Below are 20,045 nucleotides of genomic sequence, written 5' to 3' on the forward strand. Positions count from 1 at the left end.
TGGTTACTGTCCTTTTCTCAAATTCCTCCAGAGCCTGTGTGTGGCACCAGAAAAGACCCTGTTGGGTTAAGCTGGTCTGATCACACAGCAGCCACCCCAGCAGCTCCCCTGCTGCCACACCCTGCCAAATAAATTGAATATAAATACCCTGTCTCTTTGTGTGTCATCTACAAATTTAATGAAGAACAATTTCATGTTTTCTTTCAGTAAACATACTAGAAATCATTAACCACACACATATTAACTAGATTCCTTTGTATTCTTCATTCTCATTCTTTAAATGTCCTCTCAGCTTAAAGACAAATGTATATTGTATTCATGTCTGCTCTTTTTCCATAGGTAACTAATAACTGTATTTACAACTTCCAAATCATGCATCAGTTTTGTGACAAGGAGCAGCTAATCATCTTTCTGAAACTTCAATACCTCTTGTCTTAAAACTTTGATAGTGTTCCTTCAGACAGTTTTCGTACAACAAAATAACGTTTGATACAGATGATTTAACTTACTGTGGATAACAAAGAACAGTATTGAAATTTGTTCTAAAGTGTAGCCACATAGTCTAACTGGGGAACTCATTAATTATTTGAAACTGTGAAAACCTCCTCTCTGTCACAGTAAGAATGGACAAAACAGCAAAGAAAGTTTTCTTACTTTTTTTCCCCCTCCCCTCCTCTCCTTAGGAAAAGTTCATTTTCACAAAGCTTTTTCAGAAACTCTGCTTGAGGCAGAGGAGGCTGCATAATGTCCATAGTAACCACTCCCTTCTTTTTCAATGAAGGGTTTTAGCAACACAGAATCCTTGTCTGAATGGGTCAAAACCCAGCAGTCGTGGGTTGAAATAATAGGAGTACGGCAGAAAGAAACCAAGAAAAATTTTAATGATCCTGACACCTAAGTTCATATTTTATGAAATATAGTTTGTAGGATTTTGTCCAGGAACCTAGTGTAGCCAAAGGCTACACTAACAGATGTCCATCCTTCCTTTCCCTCATTGTAAGCATCATCTTCTCTTAGCCTGTTACTGTGTCAATGCTCTTATTGCTGTGACAAGCCTATGACCCTATATGTCAGCCTATGAATCATGAAGGATTTGCAATTCCAGTGAAGGGTGTCCTTGACATTTATCTTTTTCAACAAAATGAGACAGTACCATTTTTCTCCATCATGAGTCCTTGTGCCAGCTGACCTGCAGAGAATAGGAGAGAAGTTGTCTCTTAGCATGAAAACATTAGCCAAATCATCAGGCAGTGTCCATTTCTCTAATTCTGTTGCTCAATGCCAGCCATGAATATGCATTTAAGGATACAATCATAAAGAACACTTTCATTTCCATTTTGTTTATACGAAATTAGAAAATATTTCTACAGTATGGAGAGTAGCTATCCTCTGTTATCCAGCTTCCATGTCGGATTAGGGAATTTTTCCTATTTAAGAATATCTTTTCAAATAGCTGCATGTTCCATACATTTCAGAGTTTTCAAAGGAAACACAAGTTCACTGTTATTGCCATCAACACGAGTTTTAAAAGCAACTTTAAAACTGTTGGGGTTGCTTCTATAACAGTAACCAAAGGTAATACTTTGAAATAAAATACTCTATTCAAAAAGAGAATGGTACATTATTATTACAGTAGTAAGAAATATAATACTCATTAATAAGATTTTATGTCTTGAAAATCTCTTTCTCGCATGCACGCTTACTGTAAATGTGGATCAGAATAACTCCATGCTGTGTTCTTAAAGGGTTTTTTAAGAAAATGAAGGTGACATGGTATTTTAATTTCAGAAGTGTTGATTTTCCTTATTTCTGATACATATACTATAACCTGAAAATTACTCTGGAACAAGAAATAGCACCATTTATTGTAGAGATACTTAATATAGGCAGTAAATTTAAGGCAACACTATGAATATAAATTTATTAGCAAGTTTAGATCTTTAAAAAAAAAAAAGTATAAATATCTGAAACATACTCTGGCAGCCTCATTTCGACAGACTCACAGTGACATTTCTTATTTTTCATTGATTTCCAGCTGAAGTTGGGAGAGAGCTTAAGTGAAAAGGAAGAGCATTTAAGTACAGATACCAGATTACCTTTAAGTCTGTGATGAGTTAAATGTCTATCCCTTCTCTACAGGAACCAGATATGCAATCTGCAGAGCTCACCATGAGTACAGAAAAAGAACAGGTTCCTATCTCAAGTAACCTATAACAGTACATAAAATAAAGATGTACTTGATTCTGACTACTTGCTCAGAACATTAAATAGCATCTTTCACAGGACTTCAAGAAAGCTGATAGAAACTTGATTTTCTTCACTTATCCTTCCTCTCATTAAACAAAATATTAATTTTGTCCTTTGGTATAAAATTACATGCAAAAAAATCATCTTTTGTATGAACAAGCTCCTGTGTCCAGTTGTAGCCACTTGTCAGACAAGAGAGTCAAAGATATCAGGCCTGCTACTACCACGTGTCAGGGAAGAAGGAATATTATCTTAGCTTATTTCAGGGTATGTATTTGCCAAAGTAAGGTCAGTAAAATTAAAAAAAAAAAAGAGATCTCTGTTTTTAGTGTGTTTTCAACTTCTGTGTTGAGAAATTGTAAGAAAAAAACCAAACTTAACTGTGCTGCAAATAAAAAGTGGCAACATCATTTTTCCCTATGGAAAGCAATGGCTTCCAATTTTGATTTGTATATTTAAAATGAAGGCCAAGTCTCTTCCATTGAGGTAGGTTTTAGAAATGAACAGACTGAAGCCTTGCAGCTTTTTGTGCCATATTACTTTTGCACTCTGAATTAAATTCTATTCTATTTACTTTGAGTTTTATATTTCAGTCAGCAATATTAATTTTTACTTTTCTGTTCTTTTCAATTTTTAGGTATTCAGGTTTTTGTTCATAATAATATTTCCAACCACTTTACTTTTAATTATGTTTCCAGTTTTAACTGCACATCATTTCACTTAGGTCAACTTTCTTATACATTCTGGATTTCTTTGAAGGGCCTTTAGTTCTGAAATAAATCTGCTTCTTTTTATTTCTTTCTTCCCTTGTAAATTCTGCTCAATTTATTCTAGCCAGTCTGGTCCTGATTTATGTTTCATTTATTTACATTTCATTATTTTCACCTTTTAAACTTTTTTCGCCCTGTGATTTCTCATTTTCTGATTCTTTTCAACTGCTTGCAAGTACCTCCCCCACACCTATTAAAAAGCCTTGGTTTTTATTGTTTTAGCTTTTTTCCCCCATGCTGAAAGAAGTCTTCCTTCAAATATTTTTCTTTTTTTTTTTTTTTAAACATACTTTGGTTTATTTTCACCTTCTTTGCCCAGTCCTTGTAAAACCAGTTGAAAACTGATGCTCTTTAAAACATGACTTGTGATTTTCCTATTATGTTCAGCACCTAAGATAGCTAGATTTTCTGTAACTAACACTTTGAAATTATTTAAGGTTTTATTGACATCTCATTTTACAAAAGAGAAAAGAGAGGGTGGGAACACATCAGTCGCAGACTGGTATGTTTCCTCTCACATTTAACTATGTCAAAAATGAAAAAGGAAATGAAGATCTGTTTTGCTCTGTAGTAAGACTGGCCCCAACGTGGAAAGAGAAAAAAGGACCTTTTTTAAAGGGAGATGTCTGATAAAAATCATGGTGGAATATTGAAAATAACATTAAAGGCAACATTTTGGCTCTAGTACTCTTTTTTCCAAGCTGTTAAAAATGAGGCAAAAATGTAACCTTGTTCTCTGTTACATTTCACATTTTTTGGAAAAGTCCTCTTGATTGAGACAAAAGTCTTATCTCATATTTCTGTTTTGCAAATCTATTTTCTATTTCAAGACTGAATTTTATTAACTATTTCTGAAGTATAATAAGCTTTTGTTCTGCACATAATACAGTACTATATTTCTTTTACATTTCAGTTTCACACCATTTGAAAAGGGTACAGCTTTTAAAACTGAACCTGGAAATGCAATGGTGAATACACATTGATGGGACAGAGTAAAATGTTCAAATTCCAATTTATTTTACAGTACACAAAAGTGATCCCTGGGTTTTTGTTCAGATTATATTTACACAATGACATCTGGAGTATTCAATGACTTTCACAGGAAATTCCTGTTCTCCTCTATATTCTGTTTGTTTTAGCTTGTCTTGTACTGTCAGAATCTGTCTCTCTCTGATGTAAAACAGGTGAATTATTTAAGCATTTTGATCTTTAATCTTTATTAGCATGACATGGTTGATGCACAGGTGTTCCCAAAGCTACAGTATACATCAAAGTTATATTGCTTGGGTATGGAAACATGATTTATCCAGCCTTCATGCCGTGAGGCAGAAGGGTAAATGTATGTTGATGACAAATCATTACATGAAATCCTATCTTTTGCAGCCTTCTGTAATAATGTACATTGCTTTATACAGGATGACTCCCAAATTGATTCCACATTAATTGCCTTCCCAATTCACAACACAAAGCAGAGATAAAATCTGACTCATTATCATAATTTGACCAGAAGTACCTGTCCAGACCACACAGTGAAATGTTTCTCAGGGTCAAAACAGGAAAGCGTTTTTTTTTTTGTAGGCTTTAATATTTGTACTTTCATAAACTGAGTTGCTGTTGGCCTTTAAATGTTTATTTAAGAAAGAAATAAATTAAATCATTACTTCTTTTATAGCTGCAAAGTACAGGCTTTAGCCAATACAAGCTTCTTCTGTGGACTTCAGATAATTACATAATCTAAACCCTCAGAAATCTCTTTGCTCTTTCTAAGGCAAAATATTTACTTATAGTATTTACTTTAAAACAAAATGAAACATGAAATTGGTGGTTATGTGCTCTAAAAATTTCAATATAATAACTTGCATTTTTTCCCCCGCCTTTTTAAAACCATATTTTCCCTGAAGTGTTTCAGCTGCAGAGAAATAAGGAGAAAGGTTCAAAAGCACTTTAAAAATTCAGAATAGAATTGCAGAACATGAAACCTTATTATCCTGGCCACCACTGTCATCAAATCCTTTAAAAACGATGTTTGATGGCAGAAAGATGAGTAAGTGGTTGTTCATTTGGGTGGACAGCCGAAATCACACAGTATTTGGTTTATTACTGGTGCTAAGAAATATTTTCTATCAATGTTTATTCAATAGCTGAATTAGTTTTCAATTAAATGAAAAGACCATATGCTTCCCTCAACCTCTTTTGACCAACGCAGGACTTTGGCAAGAATTTTGACTCTAGCCAACACATACACAAATTTCTGAATTTTATGGACAAAAATGTCCATGTTTCAGTTTCCTAAAGAAGAAAAATCAGTGTTTGGGGTTTTAGGTTTGACCAAAAAAAAAAAAAAAATCCCATTAAAAATTGTTGAGGAAAGAGTGAAATATGCTTATAGGGAACCTTCTCCATCTTTACTTTCCAATTAACACTAGTTTTTTGCAAGTGGTTGAGTTTATAAAAGTATGCAAGTAATGAAATTACACCCTGTAGACTGACATTGGAACTTGTTCAATTTCTCAGTTGTTTTAGCTGAAATTCTGAGACTTGCACATTTTTATTACTGATTCGCACTATTTAATAAACATTTGCATTTTATTGACCTGCCGAAATTTGGTTCCTATACCATTATTAACAATTATGTAAAATTTACATTATTCTGCTGATATATGTAAGTTCTATATTAAGAGAATAAATCATCACATGTGCAATTAGTTTCCTTTAGTATTGTCAGACTTACAGAAATTTCATAAGGGTAAGCCTACTTCAAGGATAAGGACTTGCACAGGTCTGAGTTCACAGGCCAACAGATGCTAAATAAATGAAACTATATATGTTTTCACACTAAGAGATATATTTCACGAGGTTATTTAATAACCAATCTTTGTAAAACATGCAATATAATAAAAAATATGAGTTAATCACTTTGCCCCCATATTTCATCTGACGGAATGTGTGCAATTACATGGATTACACAGAGGAATTTTCACTCCTGAGGGTATCCATATGAGGTTAGGGTGTAAAATAGTACTAAGCTCGCTCTTCTGTGGCTTTGGTTACTTCTCATTCACGTACTTTTCAGAAGTAGCTCTGTACTAAACAGAAAATATAAACCATAACAGCTATGTAAACAACTGTTCCACTGTCCACATCTTCAAATATAAAGGCTTCTTCAAGATGACTAGGGACAGAAGATGTCAAGGAAGAAGCAATGGTTAAAAAATTAAATGTCTATAATTGATCAGACTAAAAGTTCTACCTGAAACTACTCATTTGCTTAACGCTGTCTTAAGGTAATAAAAACCACATAATAAAACATGTAAATTCAATATATTACATAAGAACTCATCTTGAAAACTCTTTGCCTTATGTTTCTATATGTTGCATAGCCACAAATGTACAGCCAGATGGACAGAAAGATAAACAGAAGCATAAACCAGAGACTCTCAGTGAAGGAATAATGTAGCATCTCAGCAAGAGAGAGTTCAGTGGAAAAGTAAAAATATTAAAGAAGAAAAAAATCTGGATAACATGAAAACTGGAGTTTGAATTTTAGTAAGGGTTCCAGCAGAGATGGAAAACTAACTGTATTACATTCCTGCAGAACAGCATTGCCTGTTCTTTTGCTGGTTGCTCCAGATTTCACTTACACTAAAAAATTGGAAAAAATAAGTTTTTGCTCAAGGGCAGATTTCTGAGTGACAAAGTGATACAGGAAGTGCTGTTAATTTTCTTCTCTGAACAGCATCCCATTGTGCCAGAGATGCAGTATTAGAGTTTCATATAAAAATGGAAAAACACTATTTTGTTTTTCATAGGAACTTTTGTTTTTTGCTGTTCATTGGTGATGTAACATTTATTAAAGAGGGCAAAAATATCCACTTTGTTCTAAGGAAAGCGTAGATGGTTTCTCTGCATTATTTATTAAATGAATTTACTAATTTAGAGGCACGTTCTTAAACACCTCAAGATGCAAGTCACCATGAAAACATTCAGCAGGGTTCTAACTTCACTGGTTTCAAGGAGGTAAAACATCAATGCTACAAGAGCATTCTCTTTGAACAGCTCTCTAAAAGCTGACTTCAAACCACTGTACCTGACCATTCATCACATTGTGTATGAAGGACATACTACAGGGTACACAGGGCACCCCATTTATGCTAATGAAACTTTGTGTCAGGATTATCCCACAGATCACCCTTACCAGCCTAGTTTCTAGCTAGACAAGTAATTCCCCAGTATCAAACCATCTATGTTTGATGTGCTGCAACAAGGTCAACAGTAAAGAAAGAAGGGGCTTTCAAAGTAACTACTTTGTAGAAGTTGGTTTGGTAGGAATGTGAGTTGAAAAGGTGCTTAGCTGTATGTGACTAGGAGAGCAAGGTATTAATGTGTTGGTGGATAGAGCATGCATGACATCACAGCTCTAGCATCAGATGTCTTGGCAAGTTTATGAAAAGATTGTGCAACATCTGGATTGGATAAGAGCTATTTACTCATATGAGTAATACCACACATGGATTAAAAAAGTGAGACACAAGAGTGCTGTTGCAGAGAGTTCAAGAGCACACCATAATAAACACTTTGTGGACCGGCTTTTTACAACAAACTTCTTAAATCCAAGCAGATGAAACATCTTACACAGTTATCTGTGGGGCTACCTTGGATTCCCTTCAAAATCAGCCTCAAAGACTTATTTATGAGTAATGATCTATTGGAAGCTTAGTGGAGAGGTAACACAGGAACATCACAGCTGGACTTCAACTGACGGAGTCAGAAAGTACCATCTGTACCAATCATAGCAAACAGGTCTATAATAGTCACTGGATTTGTCTTTGACCCCTGGTCTTGCCCCTTCTCACTCAGCTGATTTAAGCAAACTTTTACTGTTTTTTCAAATACATACACAGTTTTGTGTACAGGAGAAAAACATGTTATTCAGACTTTTTGCAAAGCAGCCTCATTTCAACTGCTCTGTTTGAGTTAGCACCATTATTGTGTCACATTTTTTCTACCAGTATAAACTGAGAGTGCTCAAAAGAAGATTTATACTGAAACTTGAGATTTTACAGCCTTACTTTTAGCTTTACCTATAGTTTAGTTACCTAGTCATAACATGCCACTTCCATATAAATGTCAAAGCCATTCACACAGACCACTGAAGTTTGCATTACTCTGATTCATCCTGAGCTCCCCTCACTTCTAGTTAATAAAAAAAAAAAATAAAACCAGCAACCCACCTCAGAAAGGAGGCAAAGATAAAACCCCCTCATGAGAAAAGGTGAAGAAAAAGAACCCCAACAACTTCCTCACCACCACCCCTAAAACAACCCCAACAATTTCCTCACCACCACCCCTAAAACAACCCCAAAAATTTAACTGAGCTTCATTACCTAGTTAATAGCCACCTGCTTTTGGGATCTTCATATATATATACATGGGACTATCCCTGCAAGGACCAATCAAGCTGGCCTCTTTGATTACAATTTCCAGCAGCTGTACAGGGCATAGCCTCTGAATCACCTGGTGCTGATTCACAGTGATTCATCACATCAGACAAAAGTAATAGTAACACAAAAAGAATTTATTTAGGAAGAGGAGTCTCTAGATACAACATCAGTGGCAAAAGAATACAACTGAAATAAATATGAAATGCAGGGCTTTTTAAAATGGGACAGCCAGATGCCTCTGCAGTATTTGTGAAATAGCCTCCCTGAGACACTTCAGGAAATGTCACCTGCCTAAAGATCTCCATCAATTCTGAAGGCAAAACTTGCTAGAAGCTGCAAGATTTTTGGGATTGATGACTGGGCATCCTCTTCTAAGTTCTCCATAATCTTTTTTCATCCTTAACCTGGTTGCATGTCTAATATATGTATGTTTGAAGATTTACATCTTTATCTCTAGATTACTTTCTAGATTTTGATCATGGATGTAAATTCAGATTCCTTTGATGGCTCAGCTCACTTGAAAAAATGGTTATATTTTAACCAGCTGTAGAGTCTATATAACTGCAGGTATTCTTTTCATTTTTCTGAGAGGGGTTTGTTTGGTTTTTGTTTTTTTTAATTGTTGACTGACTACTTCCTGCCAAGCCTGAGTGGTTTAATTATACCTCTAAGCCTTGTTAGAGCTGCTATTAACATATATTAAATATTTTATGTAAATCATTTACATAAGAAGCATTTAGCCAAAGTTCTGATTATCTGGTTTTCACTTTTTTCTGTAAAAGCTTTACTACAGAAGCTTTTAATGTTATTACCAAATGTGGTAATCATGCACTTTGTTGAGGCTACCTCACTGAACCTGCATCTCTAGGATTTGCTTTCTATTTAACCTCATGATATTCAACAAGGCCAAGTGCAAGGTCCTGTCCCTGGGCTAGGGCAATCCCCAATACTATTAGAGTCTGGGGAATGAAATGATTGACAGAAGTCCTGCAGGGAAGGACTTAGGAACACTGGTAGACAAAAAACTGGACATGAGCTAGCAATGTGTTTGCAGTCCAGAAAGCCAGAAAGTCCAGAAAGTATGCTGGGCTGCAGATAAAGAGCAGACTGATGGAGGTGATTCTGTCCCTCTGCTGCTCTCTTTTGAGACCCTACCTGGAGTGCTGCATCCAGCTCTGGGGCCTCCAAAAGGACACAGTCCTGTTAGAGCAGGTCAGAGGAGCACTTCCCCTTTGAAGAGAGGCTGAGAGCATGGAGGCCATTCAGCCTGGAGAAGAGAAGCTTCTGGGAAGACCTTATTGTGGCCTTTTACTGCATAAAAGGGGCTCAGAAGAACGCTGGAGAAAGACTTTTTACCAAGGCATGTAGTGACAGGACAAGAGGCAATGGTTTAAACTGAAGAAGGGTAGATTTAAGTTAGATATAAAGAAAGAAGAGCATGCTGTTATCTATCACATATTCTCTGGGAAGTTTACAGCAATTAATGTTCCTAGTTCTGAGTTTCCACATTTTCAGAAGATGGTGTTTATGGCAACACAAGTCTGTAGTTTCTTATTTACTTTTGCTGCTGATCCAAGAAATGGAAGTAGTTAAGTCCTGTTTTTCTTGCAATTGTTTCTGGCAATGTCTTAATGCATCATTTGCTTTCTACAAACAACTGATGATAATGCCTTCACGAGTAGTAAAAAATATTTTCCAAAACAAGAATACATTGTTGTGCAGTGAGATGGGATTTATTACCATTCTGTATATAGTAAGAAACTACTTTCTTTGAATGAATAGACTAAGGAAAAAAGTGCCATGGTTCTCAGCAGTGATAAATTTTTTATTAGCAGATTTTCTGTGGAGATTGTGGGTGGTAGAGAGAATGACACTAATGTAACTGAGGAAGTACTAAAGGTACTTTATGTAGTTATCGAGTACTATTTCTTTATTTTCTCTGCACATAGTGGAAGGCCTATAGAGAGGAAGCAGAGAAATAAAGATAAAGAAATGTGAGATCAGACATGCTTATAAATGATTCTGTACATTAATAGGAAAGCTTATAATTCAAGCAACTTGTAGTGGAGGGAAGAGAACATCCTGAGTAAACATAAGTACATATTTATATATAGATAAACAGTTACGAATACAAAAACTAAGGTATCCTTGAAAGTTGCCATCCAGCTTCAAGGCAAATGCTTTGTATGCAATTCTACAATTGAAGATTTAGGTCCAAAAAGTGATGGGGCAAAACTTTTGAAAGATAAACCAATCAAAGGTTTATTAAACCGAAACTAGTGCATCTTGCTAAAAGAAACCATGAGCTACAAATCACCATAGGCTAAGACATTATCAGAAAAATGTCAGTATTTCCTTTTATTGTTTTTTTAAGCCTGACTTGTCCAGAAGAGGTCATTGAAAGATGTTGAATGAAACACAGATGTCGTTTTTACCATTTTGCATATCTCTGTGTTGTAATTTTGAATTCAAATATAATACAGATCAACACAGAATCCTTAGTTCCCAAGACCAATAGAAGTCACATAGTCCTTTTTTAACTCTTTCCAAATTCTTTTAAAAATAAATTCTGGGAAGAAGGTTAGAATGGTGATGAAGCAGGTTGAAAAGAATTTGGTTGCAGTCTGTATGAATGGGAACTGTTATATTTGATGTCCCAATAAAGAGCTCTCCTTTCTAAGCGTATATTACAATATACAGACACATATGTTAGTGCTCCATACAAACTGGAGGCTCTTCATTATCTAAATAAATCTTTGTAAAGGAGGCATTTACACCATGATATACTGGTCTTTAATGCTTGCTCATGCACATCCAGATCACCTCCTGACCACTTCCAGAGACAGTGACTGCACCATCTCCCTCTGCAACTTATGCTAATGCCTGAAATTTTTTTCAGTAAAAAAGTTTTTTGCTAATATCTAATCTGGACTTCTGGTAATTTAAGGCCATTTCCTTTCATCCTTTTGCTTGAGGCATGGCAGAAGAGATGGACCCCCACCTGGAGACAACCTCCTTTCAGGTATTTGTAGAGAGCGGTAAGTTGTCTCCTGAGACTTCTCTTCTCCAGGCTAAACAACCCCAGCTGCTCCTCACAAGATCTGTGCTCCAGATCTTCACCAGCTTTGTTGCCCTTCTCTAGAAATACTTCAGCACTTCAATGTCTTTTCTGAAGCGAGTGGCCCAAGACCGAACACAGGATTTGAGGTGTGACTTCACCGGGTACAGGGTGACAGTTGCTTCCCTGGTTCTGCTGGCCACACTATTCCTGATACAGGCCAGGATGGCATTGGCCTTCTTGGCCACCTGGACCCACTGCTGGCTCATGTTCAGCTGCCTGGCAACCAGCTGCCCCAAATCCCTTTCTTCTGAGCAGCTCTCAAGTCACTCATAACCAAGCCTGTAGTACTGCCTGGGGTTGTTGTGACCCCAGTGCAGGACTTGGCACCCATTTTTGATGAACCTCATACAGTTGCCCTCAGCCCATTGATCCAAGCTATCCAGGGCTCTCTGTAGAGCCTTCCTACCCTCCAGCAGATCAACACTCTCTCCTGACACGGTGTCATCTGTAAACTTACTGAGGATGTGCTCAAAGCCCTCCTTCAGATCATCATTACAGATGTTAAATAGGACCAGCCCAATTCTGATCCCTGCAGAAGACTACTGGTGACCAGCCACCAACTGAATTTGGTTTCATTCACTGCCACTCTCTGGACCTGGCCATTCAACCAGTTTTTCACCTAGTGAAGAATACTTCCATCTGAGCCGTGAGCATCCAGTTTCTTCAGCAGGATGCTGTGGGAGACAGTGGCAAAGACCTTACTGAAGTCTAGACAGACATCCACTGCCTTTCCCTCATCCTAAGTGAAGAGCATTTCTCTGCATAGAGTTAGATAAATCAATTTACTTCAGGGATACACATATATAAGGCAGTTATATTGTAGGCAGAAGTAGGCAGAGATGTTTGAGAAACAGTACAGAATAATCAGTAAATGCAAGCACCTCAAGAAATAGTAGAGCTCATGCATTTGCAGTAGTGCACTTTCCATCTAGAAAGAAATTGTCCTTAAGCAGCGTAATTTTCCACAAAAATAAGACATGTCATCAACAATTAAATTTCAGGAGCTTTATGAAACTGATTATGTCCATTTTTTAAATACTAAGGAAAGATACTTTAGTTTAAGCCACTCCAGGTTGATCATTTTTATGACAGAAATTTCATGCATCCTTGTATTTTGTGGATAAACACATCCATTATTCTTTAGCAGGGGAGTTACTCCATTGACCAGATACTTTAAAACTCCTTTGTTTAATTGTCCTGGGAGCTTTATATATCATCTGTGACAAATGCACCTCCATGATTAGCACAATTGGAACACTTAATGAAAGCTAAACTGTTGTACCTTGGTGTACTTATGCTCAACTTTCAGTAAAGATAATAAAAATGTGACATTTCTTGTGACATTTTAAAACTTTTAAGAAAATATGGTTTAAAAGTACAGTGGGAAATACTTAAATTATTTTTAATACTATATGTCAAATGAGAGAGAATGAATTCAAATTTTTAATCCACTGGGCATTTAAAACATTTCAGGATGTGTCCTTATCCTATATTGGGATAAGTGACATTGTATACACAATGAAAAATAAAAATTTTGAAAGGTCAAATTTTCACAAGTCTTAAAAGGCTTAAAATTATCTAAAAAAACATGGGCATGTTAATGAATGTTAAATCTTATGGACTCATAGAATTTAAATTTTGGAGTTTTATTCCTTACTTTCTGTGAACTTTCTTTGAACTTTCTTGAACTGTATCTTTCCACACTATATCTTCCACACTACTTTGTGTAAACCGATCTCATTCAGAGAGCTAACCATCAGAGAAGTAAAAGGTCAAAATCCAGAAACTATAAAGTAAAAAGAAAATATTAAGTTCTATGATGAAATATTTTATGTTTATTGAGCAGAAAGAACAATATAGGCAGGAAATGACTAAATGAACATCAGCAAAAAAATAATTTTAGCTTTTCTGACATAATTTTCTCTTTTACAAAACCAAAATGTTCACTAATTAAAAATGTTCAATTAAAATGAGACACATTTCAATCAGAAGAACGGTTCAGTGGGTTTCCAACCAGTTCCAAGCACAGCAACATCTTCCCTTGCACCTGAGAAGTCTTAACTTCTGGAATCAGCTCATGTCTGGAGCACCACTGCTCTGCACAGTCCAGTACTTTTGCCTTGGTGAAGAGTACATATCCAATACCTGAGCTGGCTCACTTAAGGGCTGTTTGCTATCTGTGTGTAGTGTTTCACTATGCTGTGCAGGCCTAGTAAATCTTTGTAATTAATTTGATCCCTTTTCTTTGGGCCCAGCATGAAAACAATGTTTCAAGATCCTTTTGGTTAGTTTTCCAAACGAGAGCTTATGACAAAATTACATTTGCAGAATTAGAGCCTTTAAAATATTTATCTTTTTGGAACATATTCTAATCAAAGCACATTCTACTTTTGTTCCATTTCTGTGCTGAGGTATTTATGATCAAAGCATGAGAGTTCTGGTATAACTTTTTGAGATGCAAGACACCTACTGGTAGAAGACAATTGAGCCAAAAATATTCACAAGCTTGCAAAGCCAGCCTCTGATGTCATATGCCCACGTCCTGAACAAAAACTAGAAAGTCAACATAGACTCCTATTGAATTTGATGAGCTTGGAAGTCCAATTGTAACTGAAGTATGTGTTCTGAGTCACATTAAAGGGAGACATGTTTTTACTGCATTTAAGCCAATAAAAATGCTTGCCAGGGTTATTGTTTTCATTTTGGAAAGTAGAGATATTGATATGCATTTGATAAGTAGAAGTTTAGACACCCAGTTTTAATTTAAGTAAAAGATGGATTATAGAATGCCACTCTAATATTTGAAGTAAATGTATTCGACTTATTCTATTGCCAGTTGGCTAAGTCTGTATTGGTTTCTGAATATTCAGTGACAAAAAGAATTAAGGAGAAGGTACTACTGATCATGTTGGTCTCTTTACATTTTCAGAACATTTTATTGAAATACTGACAAAACTATCAACCTTGGAATCAAGGGAAGATAATTAAAACTAAGGAGTATTTAATAGAAACTATCAAAAGTATTTCCTTGAGGCACTAATTAGAAAGAAAAAAAAAATATTTTTACCATTACCCTTCCTACCATCAATACAGGTCATATCTGTGGGATTTTTATGTTTTATATGACTGACTTGACACAATTATATACTTTTAGTATTCCAGCATCATAAACAGATTTATTACTATGAAGTGATTCCCAATGTGTGTCCTAATTTTGTCACAGTAAAACCTTTCAAGTTTTACTGTGGGGCATCTGGATGAAAGAAGGCTTTCGACTGATGCTGTGCTTTACAATTTAGTGTAAAAGCAAAAATCTCTTCATGGGGAAATTCAGTTTTGTTGGGAAAGAAAAATCAAGAATGGTGTTCACCTGACACAAACTTTAACATCCCTACCTGTCTTTAAAACAAACATCCCCTCTTCCCTTGTAGCCTTGTAAGCATATCTGTTTTCTCTAGATAGTTTTATTTCAATAACATTGTTACTAAAGCTTCAAATTCTTACTATGGGGCAAAAGGTCTTCCAGGATAAAGCAGCAGGATAAATATGTTGCAAAAATTAAGCATTGGTCTAGAAAGTCCTACTGTCACAAAGGAGATGAACATTGTCACTTTTGTGTCTAAATTGAAACATCCTTCCTCAAATGAGCATGCACAATTTATCATCCTGTTATTAGCTAAATATTATGCACGCCTTGCTTCCTTATCCTGTTACCACAAGATATGAATACAGGTTATGCTGTGCTTCAGATTTGCAGGGTTTTATCCCCTGTAGATTTTTCAGTATTCCAGGAAGAAAAATCCTTAGATATACGTATAGTTTTATATGTAGCTGTACATATGGGCTTACAGCACATACAGAATCCCTATATCTCACTTTCTCTTTCTGCTAGGTGGTATAAGATGTCTAAAGCCATGCAAGTCAAATAAGATCCTGGAGTAAACCTGCATATAACATATCCAATTCCTTTATGGAAGCAAAGCCAAGACTGACTCCTATCAGAAGAACATGCTTCACCATAAGGACTGTGTCATAAGATGCTATGTCTCTGCCTCCAGTCAGAGCTGCTTTGAGCCAAGAAGCTCCACAATGGTTTCAGAAAATTATTTGTTTACAAAAAATCTGTATGTCACAGGTCTATCTAGCAATCAAAACTTGCTTTTAGGCTTAAGGGGAAAAAAGCCTTTCAAGGCAGTGATGACTGGAAGCGCATTGTAACAATGCCATTCTTTAGAACAAGATAATGTAATTAGTGCTATTACTTAATAAAGAATCATATTTTTAATGGGACCTTTAAAGGATGGTCTAGTTTTGCCTCTCATATCTCTTACAATAGGGTCTAATAGAAAAGCGCAAGTACTAGGGCTTCTTTTGACCTGATTGTTGCAATTCCTGGAGATGTATGACGGCCCATGGCTAGAGACTAGGCTAAGTGTTCTGAAAACAGGGTAAATAGGTTCTCTAGTGCTATAGTGATTGTAATTGGAGTGCATGTTTGCGTGTGTGTGTGTGTGTGTGTGTGTGTGTGAAAGGTCTTGGAAGGGGACAAGAGACATTAATCGGATGTAAAAAGACAAGCAGGGACACAGTAAGGAAGTGTTAGCTGGCCTGGCCAATCTCCAAGTATGGGGAGCATGAACTTAGACCGAGCTAATAATTTTCAGATATCTTCTATTCCTAAAAGGGAAGGGTTTTAAAGGGGAATTTTTAAGAAGAAATTGGGATACTTTTATGAATGTTTACAGGAAATTACTCCCAAGAGTAACAAGCAGCAAATATATTTTTAAAAAACCCATCAGTGGTAATGGAAACAAAGTTTAATGACCAGCTGAAAGAAGATACTGACTTACTAAAACTGAGAAAAGAAAGTGGCAAGGATAAAAATCTCAATCTCATTTTAATTACAGAGGCCATCAGAATATGCTAGAGGCCATAAAGAGGGTGAAGACAGGGATTGGATTCAAAAGAATCACGGAATCAATTCGTTTGGAAGCAATCTTTGAGATCATCAAGTCCAGCACCACCTTGTCAATTAGACCATGACACTGAGTGACATATCCAGTCTTTTCTTAAACACCTGCAGGGACAGTGACTCCACCACTTCCCTGGGCAGCCCATTCCAATGACCAATCATCCCATCTGTGAAGAAACTCTTCCTAACATCCAAACTAAACTTCCCCTGGTGCAGCTTTAGACTGTGTCCTCTTGTCCTATTGCTGGTTGCCTGGGAGAAGACTGACCCTCACCTGGCTACAGCCTCCTTTCAGGGAGTTGTACAGAGTGATGGGGTCTCCCCTGAACCTCCTCTTCCCCAGTCTAAACAACCTCATCTCCCTCAGCCGCTCCTCACAGCAATTGTGTTCCAGACCCTTAACCAGCCTTGTTGTCTTCCCCTGGACATTCTTCCTAAATTGAGGAGCCCAGCACTGGGCACAGCAGTCAAGGTGTGGCCTCACCAGTGCTGAGTACAGGGGAAGAATCACTTCCCTGGTCCTGCTGGCCACAGAATTTGCCTTCTTGGCCACATGGGCACAGCTGGCTGTCTGCTGCTGTCAGTCAGTACCCCCACGTCCCTTTCTGCCTGGCTGGTGTCCAGCCACTCTGTCCCCAGCCTGTAGTGCTGCCTGGGGTTGTTGTGGCCCAAGTGCAGGACCCAGCACTTGGTCTTTTTGAACCTCATATCACTGGATTCAGCCCATGGATCCAGCCTGTTCAAGTCCTTCTGAAGAGCCCTCCTACCTTCCAGCAGATCGACACACACACAACTTGGCGGCATCTGCAAATTTCCTAATGGTAGACTCAATCCCTTCATCCAGATCATTAATTAAGATGTTAATCAGGATTGGGCCCAACACTCATCCTTGGGGGACACCAGTAGTGACTGGCCACCAACTGGATGCAACACTATTCACCACCAGAAGAATTATATGAGCATGCAGACCTTTTACCAAAGCAATCTTCCCAAATATTAGGAAGACAGCAGATTCTAAAATAATTTTGGTGAAACACTGAAGCATGTTCTTATATGCATGCAGTCTTTTTCAGAATGATGTATTTTAGTGCAAGAGCAAGGAGGCGCACTTGAGATTTGTGCATGTAATACATTGGCTCTGCCTTCTCCTCACCTTCTGTATCCCACAAAGCTCAATTTTCAATGAAGTAGAAGTGTCACTGTTGGAATGCACACAAGAACCAGAATATAGCACAATTTCATATCTGGAATTATGTGTAAAACCTGCTCCAAAAGCCCCATCTCTATTCCAGTAAATATCTGATACACTTAAACACTGACTTTTAAAAAGAGACTGGAACCAGGTCTTTCTTCTTCATCTCTTTATTTTTCTTTTCACAAGTCTCATTTCAAACCACCTCCCTCACATTTATGAACACTGCTTAAAACCTCTGAGAGGATCTGAACCTAGGCCAGAAACCTGAGCCAATGCTTCTGAAGTTGGAGGGACATTCACTCAATAATGCAGGAGCTACAGGCTTCTCCAAACCTTCTCAAATACCGAATTTTGTAACAGAAATGCAACAGATGGGATGGTGTGCAAGGACAGTTTGATTGGAAGGTGATAAGATAGAAAACAGCAGCTTGGCATTAGGAAGATGTTAGGGGGAAGATAAGACGATGATTATAGACTTCCAGGGAATATAAACAGTTTGAAAATTTAGGATAGTTGGCCGGGAGCATGATCAGTAACTAAGAAAGGACAGCAGCTGGCTAATCAGGGATGAGAGAGGACCAGCCTGGGAACTGCTTACAGTTAATCACCATACTGTCCTAAATCATGGCACAATCCAGAAGTGATGAAAAGCAGCCTGAAAAATGCTTCCAGGCCACCAAAGCTAGATGGCTTTTGTCTGTGCTCTCATTTCCTCAGGCTCATGAACGAGTCAGGGAGAGTTAGGAGACCCCAGGTAGTTTCACTACTGAAGTTATAGGGTTGTAGCATGAAGTGAAAAATATTAAATATTTCAAAAGGATCACAGAGTGAGATTAGAAAAGGAAGAAACATCCAACCAGTACAAAACATAGAGTATTAATTGTAAAAATGTTGTTTTTAGTAATTTAAAACTGAAAAATACAGTAACTTTCATGTTATTGCACATGATGTTACTTTTGCATATTTTAACTAGTTTATTTTAATCCTAGATGGAGTAAAGTTGCAGGATCCTTTGTTTCTGAGCTATTTTTGCATGCTTACATTTTATAACAAAATGTTATAGAAAGTTTTTAAAGTCATAAAATATGTATTCTGAGATTCTTACTGAAACTTGTTATATCTTTTGCTTTAACATTACAGTTTAAGATATTATTATTTATACAGGAACGGAATAAATTCAGCCTCCTCTCCTCTCCTCTCCTCTCCTCTCCTCTCCTCTCCTCTCCTCTCTTCTCCTCTCCCCTCATCCACTCTTTTAAGAATAAGTAGTATCTAACATTGTAGGATCCTCACCCAAGATCTGAGGTTTCTAGGTGTTCAGTAACATAAATAATAATGAATTCTTTTGACTAGTTCTATCCAAAATAAACAATGTGTAACACACTCTAACTGCAACTTCCCTCAGCTTCTTGGATTGTCACAGCAGCTAAATGGTAAAACCAAAATGTTCTAATAACAAACAAATGGTAATGCACTGTCTAGGTTCTCCTATTTATGGCAGAAAGAAGATTTTAAAAGAGATATGTGTAATTAATGTCCTACCACATGGCTTAGTTTCACAAACTCTGCTTAAAAGAATGCATCAGCTCAGAGCACTTGCGGTCAGATTTTAAGTTCCTGTATTCATGTACTGAGCCCTGTAATCAGCACTAAAGTAATAGTGTTTCAAGTGAAATATAATGTGAGTTGCATTTTGAACTTGTGGACAGCTCTCTGATTATGTTCTCTGCAATTGCAATGAGCATGAGTTTTGTTTCCAAAAGAGAGAAAGGTGTTTTGTTAGCAGCATCTACAAAGTTATCTGATAAATAACTGAAAAGTAAAGTGATATTTTTTTTAACATTGCTAAAGAGTTAAAAATATCTATATATTCCAAAAAGCAAAATGTTTAGGAAGGAATTTAATAATTTTTCCAGAATTCATAGGACTGATATGATTAGCTTGAACTTGATAGAGACATGATATCTGATGATAAGTGAATTATCCCTCTCTCCATATAGTCAGGGAACTTCTAATTTGCTATACCATGAGGATATTTATTGCATAGGAAAAATATATGCTGCTTTCTGTGGTTTTGTGCAGAAGACTTGCAGAATGTAACCAAAGAATAGCTGGTGCACATAATTTCATTCATCATAACCTTCCTTCTTAGATAAACTAGATGGAATGAAGAGGTGAAAATAGGCTGATTCCTATTTTCCATCAAAAAAGATAAGTAATACTTCACAGTGATTCCCAACATATTCTGTCTCAATTGCAATCTGAACAGCTCTCTAAAAGTACAAAGAATGCTGAAGTG

At 36.7% G+C, this 20,045-nt stretch overlaps 1 long non-coding RNA gene across 1 annotated transcript; it reads right to left on the bottom strand.

The window, feature by feature from the left end:
- Positions 1-1,052: 1,052 nt before the first annotated feature.
- On the bottom strand, positions 1,053-16,953 carry LOC121659435. The gene is made up of 3 exons (XR_006014325.1): positions 16,601-16,953; positions 10,110-10,115; positions 1,053-1,063 (listed from the first exon to the last, which is right to left on the bottom strand). It is a non-coding gene; the product is annotated as an uncharacterized LOC121659435 (long non-coding RNA).
- Positions 16,954-20,045: the final 3,092 nt, after the last annotated feature.

This window comes from Corvus kubaryi, unplaced genomic scaffold, assembly GCF_017639235.1.
Source record: "Corvus kubaryi isolate FWS band 111438036 unplaced genomic scaffold, C.kubaryi_AGA036_p1.0 137, whole genome shotgun sequence".
NCBI lineage: Eukaryota > Metazoa > Chordata > Aves > Passeriformes > Corvidae > Corvus > Corvus kubaryi.